Here is a 16838-nt window from a genome sequence, read left to right as displayed (position 1 = left end):
CAATTAAAACAAGCAAAAAAAAAAAAAAAAATTGCTCACAATGTCGTGCCCCGAGAAAGGAGTGAAATCTTTTCATTATGAAATACATGATGTTAGATTTTCGTGTTTTCATATCAGGTTGATAATGATAATCACATAAAGAGATAAGGCGATGATGCAATGGCCCCTAGAGTTGACAGCGGGTTTTCACTATTCTGGAAGAATTAATTTAGTACGTTTTATTGTTGTTCCCTCTTTTAAATGAGAAGTGAATAATTTCAAGAAGTATGCATTTGGTTATGATAAGAATGGATCATGTCCTTACTCTGTTCCTAATCTTGCTAAAACATTTCGCATTATTTTGAATCCTCCGTCAATGTTGCAAGTCTGCACTGAATAACTATATCGGCATGGAACATCTGGCAATTCGGTCACTGCCTCACAGTCCGCACCAAGCGCCAAGAGTAATCGCTCCATGCGAAACCTTGAAAATCCTAAGCTACATTTTGTCACTATGCCCCAGATAGCGTCCGGGTAATTTTTTGTTTTGTTTCGGGTTTTTTTTTGTTTTTGTTTTTGTTTTTTGTTAAAAGGGTTTTCGCAAAATGTTGCTCGGACGTTGTCGTGGAAACTTTTCTATAACCCTTGAACCCTTCTAGTAGATCTCAACCGGGGGAAACATTTCTTTGAAACAAAAAACACGCATGCGCAGCATTGCAGACAGAGAATGATTGACACCCCGCGCACCGATCACGCGCATATATTGCAACCACTGATCTCGCATCTACGTACCGGGTAGTTGAGATCAGTGATTCTAACCACATTTTGTTTACTATCACAATTGCCTACCTAGATGTGAATATTTCTCGAACAAATAGCAGCGCTGGACAGTGGGCGGGGTAGTCGCACCAGTGGACACACCCCTTTCTTGGAAATTCACCCGGAGGAGGTTTTCAGTGTGTGTCTCTTAAAACGGTACCCCTCGCTCTTTCCTGCTGCTTTATTGCCCGAGGCGAGGAATTTTGTTCTTCGGACGTTGTCGCGATGTTGTCGCGATAAAGTCTGTTGAAACAGGCTTCACACAGTATTTATTTTCGCCGTCACCGCAATATCGCCAGAAGGGAGGGTTTTTATTTTCCCCTTTTCTGATTTCCATAAATGACATGTCCAATGCACGTCCAATTCCCCCCCCCCCCAAAAAAAAAAAAAAAAAAAAAAAAAAAACACTTACAACGCAGTGATCCGAGAGCGAAGGTGTATTGAAGTAGTCCAAAGAGGTGTCACGACATATTACTGTCAGTGACAGTTATTTAATTCGGACGAGACAAGGCAATGAAGTCATGGCCTCGACAGTATTCTTTTCAAAGCAACCTTACGACGAGAATGAGACATCAAAGGTCAAGCACAAAAGTCATCAAAAAAGTTGTAATATGATTTTTTTGGCCATGCATTCTCATTCTAACACGGATCAGTTACGTGCTAACAACATTTGGTGTAAGAGCTCAAGTAATAATTTGAAAATACCTATGCGCCGAGAGGGGCAAATTTCCAATTTCGGGTTGTGGTCAAGATCAAGGAGCTTCACCAAAATGTATGTGAATATAGCTTTGAGTTTATGACGGCCAGATAAAATAATCGTGTTACAAGCACATACACCCAAGTTCATTGGGTGGTACGTTATTGGTTGACGTGAGAATTCAGCTTTTAACTCTTTATGAGATACTCAGCAACCAATTTATGAAATGTTAAAAATGCGTACAAATTTAAGAGGAATTCAAAGTTTATTTGCTAAAGATTGGTTTAAAATGCTGAGATATCCAAGAACAATGTAAAACAATGCGATTCGCATAAAAAGGTGGGTCCCCCTTTTATAAGGATTGCTCTATTTTGGGTTTCAAAGCTATTTCAAAACCATTTTTTGAGCAAATAAACTTTGAATTCCTCGTAGTATTATATGCTCTATAATATGTCATAAGATGTTTCTTATTATCTAAAAATATCATCCAAAAAATGTTGAAAACCTCGACCCCATCGCAACCTTTGCTGTACTATCCCTTTCGATAAGAGTCGAATTTCTTTAGTTATCTAGCAGTCTAATGTCACTTCCTGAGTAGGTCCGAAGAAAAGAGTACACTTTGTAGAGCAAACTACGAAGTGTACTCTTTTCACTTTTTCAGTCCTCAGTCCTCAGTCCTCAGTCCTCAGTCCTCCCCCTTATCTTCTTCCATTAACATTTGGTGCATGTTCAAAAATGCCTTGAAGGCTGTCATTGTCATGACTGTACAACAGTATTTAGTATAGGATGAATTAGTGTCTGCTATGAAGAGCCAACACATATTATCAAAGTGAAGGCATCGATATCTTTTTTTAATTGTTACTGCGCTATTTTCACTTGAATAATCATCTTTGACTGCAAATATTCAATTGTTCGTAAAAAAACAAACAAACAAACAAACAAACTAACTAACCCAAACGCACTGTGAGGTCAACCCTTTCCCTCGAGTCACTTTATTTGTCAACATAGAGTCCTCAAATGAAACACGGTAAATATCAAGCCTTTTACAGAATTCTACTAAAGCTAAGGAAAATACCGGACAATCAAGGACATGACTGAAATGTAAGATGTAATTAAAGGGCTTTTTACACTTGTAAATTTTTGCTTAGCCCCGGACCAACGGTGGGGCTAAGGGGGGGGGGGGGGGGGCCTTAGCCCCACCGTTGGTACGGGACTATCCTTAGCCCACTTTCTGTTTACACTCGTTTTTGCCAAAGTGGGCTAGCCCCACCGATAGTACGGTACTATCTGGCCCTGCAAAATAGCAGGGGTTAGCACCGCAATTGCGGTGCTAGCACCGCAATTGCGGTGCCAAGCAAGTGAGTGTAAACAGAACGAATAAATAATCCTGGGCTAAGCGACGGAGACGAAGTCCGACCCTCACTGACCAATCAGAAACGAGGTAATCAAGTGCTGCCGGTGCGTGCGTGTACGTGTACAGTACACAGCGTAATTATGAATATTCATGTGGTTTGGAAAGTCCGGGGCTAAGAAATACGAGTGTAAAAAGGTCAGTTTTCTCCTTAGCCCCGGACAAGAGATAGTACGGGACTAATTGGCGAGTGTAAAAAGCTGAAAAAATTGGTACGGGACTAACGATAGTCCTGGGTCAGAGAAAGTCCGGGGTTAAGAAGCACAAGTGTAAAAAGCCCTTAAGAGTTTGTTCGCAAAAACCGATAAGTCGATTTTTGAAGATTTTGAAGTACGGTCTCTGTCATAAAGTACAAAATAATACCTTTTAAATGATATGTTGGACATTACATATAAAGGTACATTTTTGAAGTTATGGTCAAAAGAAGCAAAATTTTTCTTATTATTCTCTTTATTTTTCTTGGCCTTTAATCGCAAATATCTCTATATGGCAGATTTGTATACTTATTGGTTTTTGCGAACAAACTCTTCAATTGCCTGTGGAATCCCAATGGATTACAATGTATAGTAGTTACTTCTATGTAATGATAACATTAGACCATGACTCAGTGGTGGATCCAGAAGGGGGCACAGCGGGTGCGCACCCGCCCTTTACGAAACAAAAGAAAAAGAAAAAAAAATGGAAGGAGCGTGCGCCCTCCCTTTAATTCTTTAAAGGACCCCCCCCCCCCCCCTTTACGGTTTTTCTGGATCCGCCCATGTGATTGTACATGCAATGACCCTGACTTCTAAACTCAGTACTCCAACGAATGTGTTTTCATTTGGGATCACTAGATCCGGCGATTGGAACTGTGGGGAGCTACATTATCAGCAAGTACTATTCAATCCATTTTGAAACTACCCTGTCTGAATTCGCTTACTCTGATACAGAATAAGGTGAGTTGGAAGAAATGTGACGCAATTTTTATATTTTTATATTTTTTGAGGCAGAGATAGTACTATCGCTCTGTGTTGCGATATTCGTTGGATATACCATTTGTGTAATGTCACTTAAACGCCATGTCCTATGAAAAATAATAGAAAAATAACTACGTGGCTTTTTTTTTTTCTCATGAATTTTATATAAACCAATATTTGAATGTCCTGAAAAGGCAGAGAGATAAGATAGATACGTAGATAGATAATGGAGAGAGAGAGAGAGAGAGAAAGAGAGAGAAAGATACTGAAATGCCATATATCACTGCGTATCCACCCTGGTTGATGGGTTCACATTTGAGATTTTTATACCAAAAATGACGACTTACATTTTGATTATCTTAGCTTTTTCTTATTTTTATTTTGCTGCTAATTTCACAAGATGTTGGACTTTGTATCCCTCTCGGAAGCTATTCGTCGTCTCCTCTGTTTCTTTCCCCTTCTTTCTCATCCGTACCCCTCCCCCATAAAAACGTTGTTCTTTTTGTGAGATATTCAAACATTATCAACTGATTTTGATTGTGCAGATCTTTCTGGTACAAGTGCCCTGTCCTGGATACATTTTTAAGTGTGTTTATTTAGATAACTTGTATTCTATTCTCTGAACTTCAGCTTTCCACGTCACATCGTCCAGACGACAAGGAAGATGCTGAGCATGAGGTTTGTTCCATTCTATTCCACTTCCGTATGAATTGCTATTGCAGATCAGGAAAATTTACCTGTTCACCTGTCACAACACTTTTCTGGATAAAAATGATGATAAGTTTTCAACAGTGAAATAGAAAGGAGAGGTATTTGCAGAATCTAATGCGCGCTCAACTCTCATATGAATAGATAATGAAATGGCCCACATATCTTCCTTGTAATATATATATTAAACTTTTATTCACTTAAAACACAATGTGGTTCCTCATGATTTTCATTCATAACATTTCATAAAGGCAAATTTATATTCATGATCACTCAAAGCAGAACAGTTTTCGGTAATTGAGCGAAGGAAAAATGTTTGTTTTGATTGCGAAAATGGTACTCCGCTTCGTAGGTTAGACGATTTTTTTTTAATCCTGTTGAAAGAAATGGAAATTAATCATATTCAAAATGTTATTTCGTGTTCAATTTTAGACAAAGCTTTTTGTTCTGTTCGGATTTAACATGATATAATTTTGCTTCATATGAAGTAATATACTTTTTAATTACTTGTTCGTTATGATAAAGCATGCGATAAAAGTAAAAGTGGGGGAGGGAATCAAACAAGCCAAAATATAGTGTTGTCTCTGAGTTGAACGTGACTTAGACAAACCTTTCTTTATCATTGATACATTTGTATAAAATGTCGTTTTGGCATTTAGAAAAGCGAGCGAGCGGGGTAATAACCCTCTGCTCGCCACATTGATATCTGAACCATTAGCAAGTGTGTGAAATCATGCACATTTGACTCTTTGGAACAATAAGGTTTTAAGCCAGGTTGATAAAACAAATGAGAAGATGATGATTAAAAATGCCCTTGTGATGGTGAAAATGACTATCGCTATGAATGATAGCTGGAATTCGCTTTATGTCCCCGTACCTAATGGAGCACTATGAATAAAGTTAATCATTGTGTGTGATGTTAGCTTGAGGTGCAGACAAGAACAGAGTATAGCTAACTTTTCTCTGGCACGAATTATTGGAAGTGTTTATTTTTTTTTGTGCCAATGAAAAATATTTTTTTTAGATTATATGAAGAGTTTGTTCGCAGAAACCGATAAGTCCATATTTGCCAAATGGAGATATTTGCGATTAAAGGTCAAGAAAAATAAAGAAAAATATCTGCTTCTTTTGACCATAACTTCAAAAATGTACGTTTATATGTAGTGACCAATATATCATTTAAAAGGTATTATTTTGTACTTTATGACAGAGACCGTACTTCAAAATCTTCAAAAATGGACTTATCGGTTTTTGCGAACAAACTCTTCAAATATAGATATGGGCCTATGAACATATATTTGCATGTATCCTATATATTCTCCTTCGTGTTTTACATATAGTATTGACAATATTTTCTATAAATGAAAAATGGAGTGAATTATTTTGATGAGCTGTCATCTCGTCACAAGATCTATGACTAATACTGCGGTATGGACAATATTCTCATCTTTTTTGTTGATCTTTCTACAGAATGGCTTCGTGAGGAGTCCCATCACCCATCTTTGTGTAGAAGGCAACTCTGTCCCACTTCTCAGGCAATTAAATGTGCCCTCCCTTTGCCCCAATGTGAAGAAAGTGTCTGTATGGATACTAGGTTTCAAGTCTTATTCTTTCCTGAACACTGACAAGGCGTGGCCACTTTTTCCTCACAATGTGGAGCTCGACCTACGGGGCGACATGACGAAATTTTTAAAGGACGGTCAATTACGCCAGTCCTTACTTGCACCTTCTACAGTAACCGGACTGTCTATAACAGATGCATATGTATTCAATGAAGGAGCTAAGGAGTTGATCAGATCTGTGAGATCTTACCCTCATCTCAAGAATGCTTCGTAAGTTCACATGAAACCCGCATCATTGTACGCTTTTATCAACCTTTAAAAAAAAGTCATGGTGTTCAGCAAGCCCTCTCGATATCAGTTTTCATGAGGTATTTGTATACCACATTCATAGGTGATCCCTGGATATTTCATAAATTTCAGATGTACAGTATACAAAAAGAGTGGGATTGTAACAAGATTTCGAACGCAGTGAAAGATAAAGCGCACTAAATTCAACAAGGCAAAGGCAACCGAAATAGTGCGCCTCATCTTTCACCGAGAGCGATATCTTGTAAAATTGCACGAGTAAAGACCTTACGCTATTTTTGTTATCCAACATATCGGACATCAATAAAATGCGGTCAACAGTGACTCTCAAATATACTAAAGAAAACGTCACCATTACAATGATCACTCGTGACAGGCTAAATGGTTGTATACTTGGATATATTGTATTGTGACACAGTCGTACCCGAAAAAGATCGGTTAAACCTCTTGATAGTTTGACCGTTTGGTTATGTGAAAGTTTCTATCAATTCCGTGTTACCTTGCACGGGCATGGTAAATAAATATCATAGTACCTTTACAATGTAGATAGGGAAATAGATTTAAAACTTAACAAACATGTAGGAAAAAAATCTGGTTCCTTTTTCCGACATGTTTGTTTATTTACAGATCAATGCATCTAAACTGCTAACATCTGTAGTCGTAGAAAGTACTTCAATATAGGGAGAGTTGGTTAATTTCCAGCATTGTGATTCGTTTCGGAGCAATCTATGTAACATTTTGAGAATTCAAATTAGTGCGATGTTGTTGTGATCCTATTACCATCAACACAATCATGAGATTTCATGTATTCATTATGCATTGATGTATGTCTTTCCTATATTTGCATTTATTTTGCATGACGACATCAATTTCTTGTTACACTCTTGGTGAAAAAAAAAATAATATTGTATTACATAATGAAAGACACCACTTCTGGCGACAAGAATAACAGCAACAGCGGCTCCTGTCAATATTTTGGTTTTCGTGCCACTTCCGGCTGATTTTATTGGCTGACAAGCATTTAAATGAAATTGAAGGGGGAGGGAGCATTTGCTGTCCCCCTCCCCCCCCCCCCCCCCCCGATCCGCCACTAGCGAAAAGTATGTATTTTACATTTATTTTGTCTTGTGTGATCGGGTAATGGGTGCTATGCACACTATCCTTCTTTTTTTTTTTTGCATTTTCTTTAATTTGACCCGATTATCTTTTCTTGCCTTTCAATTCGCTGATTCAGTTACTTGATTGAATGCTCCTTTCAACTTATTTAACAATATCACTTTTGAAAAAAATCACTCGATTTTTCTGCCTTTAATTTGCGTAATTTTCAATGAAAATTTATATTTGAAGAGTTTGTTCGCAAAAACCGATAAGTCCATATTTGCCAAGTGGAGATATTTGCGATCAAAGGTCAAGAAAAATGAAGAGAATAATAGGAAAATTTTTGCTTCTTTTGACCATAACTTCAGAAATGTACCTTTATATGTAGTGACCAATATATCATTTAAAAGGTATTATTTTGTACTTTATGAAAGAGACCGTACTTCAAAATCTTAAAAAATGGACTTATCGGTTTTTGCGAACAAACTCTTCGTTTTAATTCTTTCTTTTAGAGTCCCTTAACTTTTAACATATATTTTTTTTTAATGTGGTGAGTAAATTACATAGAAATCGCAACTGTCCTGAATACGAATAAGCATCACCTTCAACCACAGCAGCTGCTAAAAAAAAGATCTGCGCGTGTATACCTCTATGTATTTAGGAATATTGAAACCACTCTCTGCCTTAGAAAAAAAAATATTCATCCTGTGGATAGTAGAGGGATTGATATTAATAAACGTGGTGAAGAAAGAGCAACAAAGTAATTAAAGAAGGTATAAATGATAACTACCCACTTAGACTCTGTTTTTAGTTTTAGTTCACTGTATCGCCGCTGTTCAAACACTTCGACTTTTCATCCAGGCTGATCAGATGTGATACTACAGAGGAGCTTGACCCGTTTTGTAAAGAGGTCAACGCAGAAGGGAAACTCCTCGTTACTGTTGAGCATGGGACACCAAGTATGCTTCTAGTTAATACAGTATGCCAGACTCAAGTCTGTGTAACGTGCACATTTATTACAATCTTTTTTTATCAACTACACTGTATTTTCCCATCATAATTGCGCCCACTGAGGCAAAGTCATTTCAAATACGTGAAAGGACATTTCTCCCCCCCCTCCATGTGAATGTGCATGCATGTGTGTGTGCCTGTGTTTATGTGCATTTATGCCCCTCCCAAAAACAACAACAAAACACGAAATATTCAAATTATGTCAATGAACAGCAAGATATCGACTTCTCTTTGTGGGATACTCTATGTAAAGTCACACTTTTTTTGTAGTTATACATACAAATGAAGGGTCCAACTGGAGTTCAATTAGATATAACGGAATTTGATTTTCCTTTTTTTCTATTGCTTCTATTCAGTCCCGACTGCCTTCTCATTAATAGGTTATAGAATTACCAAAGACTTTCCCTGTAGAGACAGTGCAAATCCACAAATCCTGGTTCATGAGTGATTTAATCTTTTGGTTCAACAATCTCTAATATTACCCCTATACACTTGTTTAACGAGAATGCCAAATATGACACAGATCGTTGTTGAAATTACCTACAATTAAACTCCAGTCTTAGATTTAATTCCCTGTAACTTATCAAAAAATTAAAGACAGTTTTACTGAAATGAATAGCGGGCACCCAAACATGTTTTGTAGGTCACGTAGGTGTGGATGTTATGATCATTTTGTAACTCTCCTTATTGTTGCAGTATATAATTATTGTTTGAAATTCAAATTCTCAGATTTTGATGACCTTTGATGATCTTTTATACGGAGTCTCGCCGCAGTCAGAACTGGGTAGGACGGACATTGTGGACAGTAATGACATGACAGCTATGTCAATGATCAGATGCCGGCTTTACTCTCATCCTTTTTCTTTGAATGCTTGCACGTATTTTCATTGTACCATATAGGATGCAAAGACATTCCGAGTAACTCATGGGCTATCAATGTGGGTGCTCAGTTGCGTCATAGGGGGTTCTGATCATAGTCAGGGGTGATTTTTCAGGTTTGCAGTTCAGAATTTAATTATGTAAAAAAAAATGTGCAAAAAAATCCTATCTTTTTATATGAATTATGGTTTGATCTTAAATTATTAAAACAAAGACAAATCAAGAATCTCTGTTCGGGTTTGTCGCGATCATGTCGGATATAACATGTAGTCCCTTATCTGATACGTCTGTTTGCTTCCAATGCAGAGGTAAAGCTGACCTCTGACTTATGGAAATTAAAGATATTTTTTTGTTATTCTTCGAAATGAAATTTTTGTGCCGGCATATTTTATGCATCTATGCATCCTGTCTCCTCAAATGTTTCTACCGTGTGTGTTATGAGTGGATGGATGGATGTAGATTCGAAAGGGCTGCTGCATACGTTTCCTTACGGAACTTTATTTTACTGCTTATGTTAATGCTGACTCTCACCCCTCCCTTCCTACTGCCTTACAACTATACAAATTGTATAGTACGTTCTGGTGAAACTGTCTAACATTTCACGAAAAATTCGTACCCTTCACGGGCAGTTATAATGTACGATCGACTGACATGGTTGTACACTGTATTATGGTCTTGAATTGCCTTTTATAATGATTTGAAGGCAAACTGAAGTATATATTTGAAATGTTGATTTCTTGTTTAGAGAAAAAACACTATATTGAAAACATTGTTCGTGCTTTGAGCTCCTGGTTTGTTTAAGTTTACAAATTAAACAATGCATTTGATAGAACATTGGCCAAATTGAATGAAACTTGTGAATTTCAATTTTCATATGTCTTTGAAGATCCTCACAAACGTTGGCAAATATTGATTAATCATGGCCCGTTAAATTACACAATCGTTCTACTTAATATAAACATGTTGTGCCTATATACAGGGTAATTGGAATATGTGGCTTGTTTATTCACATGATCACATGACGTTGATATGTATTATTATGTTTTAAAACTTACAACAATCAATGAAAATAACTGATTTGAAATTCCAGTTATTACATCCCAGTCAAAAGTGAAATCAGGTTGTCATTACTCTACCACTTTTTCATGTGCTGTACTTCTGTAGTACAGTGTTTTCTGCAAGTTTTATTATCAAAACGTGTCAATATCTGAGATATCCACTCTTAGTCTGTCAATATCTTATTCTTTTTAGGCAATATTGCTTGCATGAATATAATTTGTTCGTCAACTTGTATGACCTCCTCTGCCTTCAAAGAAAAAAGGGAAGTGTAGTAATAGAATAATATGTATAATGAAAATGAAGTGTATGACAATTGAGCAGCTCTGAAATAGAATTCATCATAACCCCAGTGAAACATGCAAAGATGATACATCGTTCCTGTGATATTTGACCAGATTATGATGTATATACACGTAGCATAATGTGGTAATCCAAACATTTTCATTCATGATCGTCTGGCGATACAAAGTGAATCTCATATCCAGTGTTGTTGAGTCTGATGTGGAATTGATGGAGTAAGACAGTGTGAGGGGAAAGAGATAATGCACATCTTAAAGGTCTGTGAAGTAGGATATAGTGATGCTTACTGCATGTATCTGTTGGAAAGCAAAAATATACAAACAGTAGTAACATTCTCCTTCTCATTTTCACTGATTCATATCATTAGATTTTTGTTTTGTGTAGATCGAATATTTTCATGTTGTGGTAGAATGACAGAGATGTATGATACTCGGGTAATCATGAATTTTTTTTTTTTTTATCATGAATAGACGATTATTTTGAGGATGGAAATGAATATCACGCTGCATTTCTGTCCTTTCTGTTTTTGTGAAAGCCAAATTGAAATACGTTTTGAGAATAACGTGTTTTGCTTGTTTTGTTTTCATTACCTTCTTGAGCAGATGAGGAACAGAATAATTATACTATAGTATATTTTGTAGACATGGCTGGATTTAGTTTGATGGTAGAAAACTAAATTGAACATGTGCAAAATATCTCTACGAGTATCTGCTTTTCCACAAAATTTGTCAAGCAATGTTTTTAGTGAATAAATTTTAATACATGAAACGTGTTACTTAGGCTGGACAATATATCATATTGTTAAATAAGTTATTGATTGTAATCAAATGAATCTCGTGCTGATATGCAATTGTTCTTATACAACGTTTAATGATATAGTGTATTCATATGATTCCAAACTGAAAAAAAAAAATGAGTCAATGTCGATAAATCTGATCTGACGTCGATTATTACATATCTGTCAAAAGTGAATACAAAACTTGTTTTTTTTTTCACAAGTCTGAGTAAGTCTGCGTATTTCTTTCATTCTTGAAGTTTGATGTGGTTTTATTTGTCTGGAAGGAAAAAAAAAGACACGATTTTGAATAAAGAAGTAACAAGACATTCTCATTTTGACCTGGGAATGTGCGAAAAATATCTTTCGGACACACCAGAAGTTTGTTTGGTGCACTTTCTGTTTACACATTACGTAGGCTTGATGTCAAGAGTAGGTACACTTGAACTATATAAAAATTTCAAAAGATCAAACTTTTCTCATACCCATCAAATAGAAAAAAATGAAATTATATACAGTGTATAAGCTGAGTATACACTCAGCAAAAAAAAAAAAGAAAGAGAAAAGAAAGTAAGCACTTTTTCGAGGTCATATTTTCACAGATTTTTATGAAAATCAATGTACTATATACCATATTAAAGGTAATTTAATTGACTATTAAGCTCATAGGTTAAATAAAAAGAGAACTTCACACATGAGTGAGCACATTCGTTTTTGTCCTCAAAGGCAAAAAAAAAAATTGCAATAATTGACATGTTCTCTTTCATTTGCAAATGCCCTTCGCGATAACATTGACAACAAAAGACCAGTTAAACACAGGGAGAGACATGAATGAAATAGGAAAAAAAAGTTTTTGTTCTCTTTATCTCTATTGTACCTCCAAGAAAAGCAAAGTCGGAAACTAAACGGGAAAGATAAGAATTTTCTATCAAGTCAAACTTCAAAAGACATATCGAATAAAAAGCATAAAGTTGGTAAAATGAGAATTGCTTTACACATTTCTTTTAAGCTAGTGATTTAAATTCCATGTGACAATTTCGAGAACCTAACATTATTTACAATTTCCTCATCTGAAAAAAGCTCAAATATGTACCATTTTTGTTGATTACAGACGTATTTTTCCTTCTCTTATTTCATTTGAATTTAGATTTGACATAAGATGCTTTATTTTCCTCCATTATTTTTCCCCTTCATTTTTCTTTTAGGCTTGAAAGATATCATAGAGATCAAGGATTTGTTTTTACAACTTAATTCATGTTTCTTTTCGTGTAAAATTTGTTGTTTGTTCTTATCGTTCTATGGAAGAGCACATACGCATGAATGACATGTTCAGTTTTGCAATGTTTACTGTTGTGCCCTGGAAGAGAAAAACCCTTGTGTTCACTCATGCGTTAGGTTCCCTTTTTTGTTGACCTAACAGATTAATAACCAATTAAGTGGCTCCTGTTCGTTATTCGGAAGGTTCGCTATTCCGAAGGTTCGTTAATCCGAAACACACAAATTTCCTATTGTAGAGGTTCGTTAATCCGAAAATGAAAAAGGGTTTTTATCCGAACATTTGTGGCGTTATTCCGAAGGTGTGTTATTCCGAAGACTTGTTAATCTGAAAATGAAATTCGGAATTAGGAACCTTCGGAATAACGAATCTTCTCACGTTAGAGCCTTCGGATTAACGAACTTTCGGAATAACAAGCTGTTTATAACCAATTAAATTACCTTCAATTTGGTATATGATACATTAGCTTTCAGCCAAATATTCTATGAGAAATGTAAATTTGAAAAAGTGTTTACTTTCTTTTTGCTGAGTGTATTTATGATAATTGCAAAAACGTAAATTAACAAAATGCAAGTGATAATGGTAACAGAATGAAGAACACATAACAATAACTGCATTTTTTTTTTCAATAACATATGCATATAGGAAAATTAGATAAGGATCGGGATGGAAACTGAGGTTCCCAAAGAAAAGTGAGAAATCAATAAAACTACAAACAGATATACAGTAAAATCAATGGAACCAATGTCAACTGACATGAGATCAGTTGTGACCGTGCATCCCAAAACGAACAAAAAGTCGCTCACACTGATTTTGTGTGAGGACTGAAAATAGGTAAAATGGGTTAACCGAGCTGATCTAGACATTTTCTTATTTTCTAAAAGAGCAAGTCTTCTTCTACGTTATGCTACAAATTGGGATCATGAAATAGGCAGGAACGTGTGTTTTTTAGCAGTTGATCTCGAACATTTTTTTTTGGCAAAATAGTGTGATTAAGTGTGTCTTTAGAGTCCCTTTTTCGTTTCTTTAAAACCTTGTACACACTTTTCTACTTTCAACTCATAACTTTTGAAAGGATTGAGCTACTACTATGAAAGTTTGCATTAATTAAGGACAGAATATTTTGATAAGGCATGTTTAATTTCAGTTTAATCTGATAATCCCTTCATTGTTGTTACTCCGGTGGTTTACATCATTTTTTTTTTTTGTCCCATTCACAACCAGCACGGCTTGGTAAAGATTAAGCGCTTGAATAGCCTCTTTTCTCAGTTCACACTTTTCCTGTTTCCTGTTTCCTCAGTTCACGCTTTCTTTCCAATATTTAGATAGGTTAGAAGAGTCCATTTGATTTGAGTAATGCATCATTTTAAAGCTTAAGGTCTGCTATCAGAATATGTTCGTTAATTTCATGTCTGGCGACTTTTTGTGTATTTTGTGGTGCAGGGTCACAATTAATTAGGAAAAAAAAAGAAAAACAAATTTATTGTTTTTACTCGAGAACACTAATGTGATTGACTTATAGAATGATCATGTAAGTCGGTATCATTAATAGGTGATGGTTATGCAAAATCACCAAGCTCATTTTCAGACAAGAATGTTCCAGCTAATTGTCTTTATAGTACTTCCAATATATCAGACGGCACTGTAAGTGAACGATGTGGATATTAAGCCAATAAGAAATCATTTTACATTGTTTTTTGTATAGTAGCCACTGTAAAATGTCACAGCCAATTTAAACCAATTAGCCAAAATCTACTCTCCTACAGGAGGGAGATTTTGTCTTTTTATGATGGCAGTTAAACGATCTGGTTTCTATATTTTGTTCCACAGTTGGAAAATAGTGTAGCCATAGTGTATGGTCTATAAATGGGGGGGGGGGGGGGGAGGGAGCAAGGTGAAGGCCCATGAGAAGGAGCTTTTTAATTTTTTGTTATATTGAAATTGAAATATCTCGATTACGCATATTTCACGGAATATTTGAGATTTTTTTTTCGAAACAAAACAAAAACTGTACTACATTTGATGATATGAAGGGAACTCGACGAAGATAAGGTTAATTAAAAGGCGATATTCCTCTTGTTCATCACACGAGAGAACTTTTGAGTTCGTGGAATTGAAGTGACAAATGCAAGTCAGATTTTTTTCTTTGTCAATCTAAAAAGTGTACTAGGGAAAAGAGCACAAAGGGGGCGGAGATGTGTGTGCCCCCTCCCAAGCAGGAGAAATTGAAATTTGACGATCTGATGCACACTTTGGAGGAAATATGTGAACATTTTCATTGTGGTGTGTGTGTCTGTGTGTGTCTGTGTGTGTGTGTTCGCCTTCCAACTCGGGGGGAGGGGGGGGGGGGGGTCCGACGTCATAGAGCATGCACTGCCCTGCGAACATGCATATTATAAGTGCACGTCGCCTAGCCGATCCACTGGTTGATTAATGTCCATGAAATTATACACAGAGTTAGGACATACCAATAACGATAGATTTCCAACATTCTATGATACTCACTTGTTTTATTTCCTTAATGCCTCGTCCTTCTGAGTTTTGTAACATATTACGCTTTACTTTATACTTTACAAGAGCGAGAGAGGGAGAGAGAAAGAGAAACATGTAATGCAAAGAATCCTGTGGTACCTTCGTGCACTATAAATTTCTATAATGGACATGCCACAACGCAGTACAGAGACCAGGAGCCTTTATAAGGAAACAGAAATCAGAAAATCACAAAACATGGCAATGACAAAAGAATCGACGCATAGACATAATGGCAGAATTCAAAGTGATCATGGAAGCGTGACAGGCGAGGATTTCTAAAAGATGGATTCAGGTGTGCGATTATAATTGGCAGTATTCACAGTTGTTCCATTGTATATTGGGTCAGTACAGGAAAAGCCGACATGCAAACGCATAGAACACTGTTACCTGGGCGAATCGTCACTTGTACACCCCAAGCTGTTCGATTTATTTAGTTGCCGAAAGGAATGTCACGAAAAAAGAGTCAATGAGCATTTGTATGTAAAATATATAAGTATTTGAATATTATAAATGCATATCGTGTTCAAACTTCTGGTACAATGGGTTCTTTTGAGGTTATGTGAATTGTATATATGCAGTGTAATATGCTGAGCAGTAATCTCTAATAGGATTGGCTTGCAATATTCCGTGGTAATGTTTATACTGAAGTCAGTAACCTAAAAAATTAAGACCCCTACAACTCAGGCAGGATTGCCTGGAGAATAGAAAATCCGGCGTTGTCCGGATGTTCTATTCTCCCTGGTTGTTACACATCAAGGAGACAGCAGACTCTTGGTTGCTTACTATATTATAGCTTCCTGCGTTTGTGCTTCATTTTCACTGGTGAGCAACATTTTGAAATTGTTTATTGTAATGGACATAATAATTATGAAAATATCATTCTCCCCTTAGAAATTATTGCATTTGACCTATTAAAGATAAGGGAAACAAAATTTCGAAAATACTATTTAAAGCCTAAAGTGGAAAATAGATAATCGGGTCTGAAGACGACTTTGAGCTTGACAATGTTGTCTGGTTGGTGCCGACAGGCGACAGACAATGATGAACTCTATTAGCAGGTCCTTTTTGAGGTGCGAAGTCTCTTATAGCGTATCTGAGCCTAAAATGTGGCTTTGTTAGAGTTTCATATTTTAATTTAAGATGTTATTGAAGAAAAAAATAAGCTACGTTAGGATGAAAATCAGACGAGCGGACCACTTTTCTGAAGGGGTAGTCTCGTACATATCCCCCTTTTTTGGAGCTCTTAAAATCTAGTGTCGAAGTACAGAAAAGACATTCTAAGAATAAGCAAACTATGAAGAAAAAAAATATGTATAATACCGGTAAAACAGACCATGGTAAAGATTCATTTGTCTTAACCCGCAGACGCATCGATCTAGTCCTGGTGAGTAATTTACAAGCAGGCTCCGAAAATTGGAATATCGCTGTTTACGGCAATTCTTCCGTCAGCAACAATTACTAGAGCAACAA

This window comes from Diadema antillarum, unplaced genomic scaffold, assembly GCF_040938485.1.
Source record: "Diadema antillarum isolate AM-2024a unplaced genomic scaffold, OU_Dant_1.0 seq00001548_RagTag, whole genome shotgun sequence".
NCBI lineage: Eukaryota > Metazoa > Echinodermata > Echinoidea > Diadematoida > Diadematidae > Diadema > Diadema antillarum.
Note: the sequence above shows the minus strand (reverse complement) of the source record.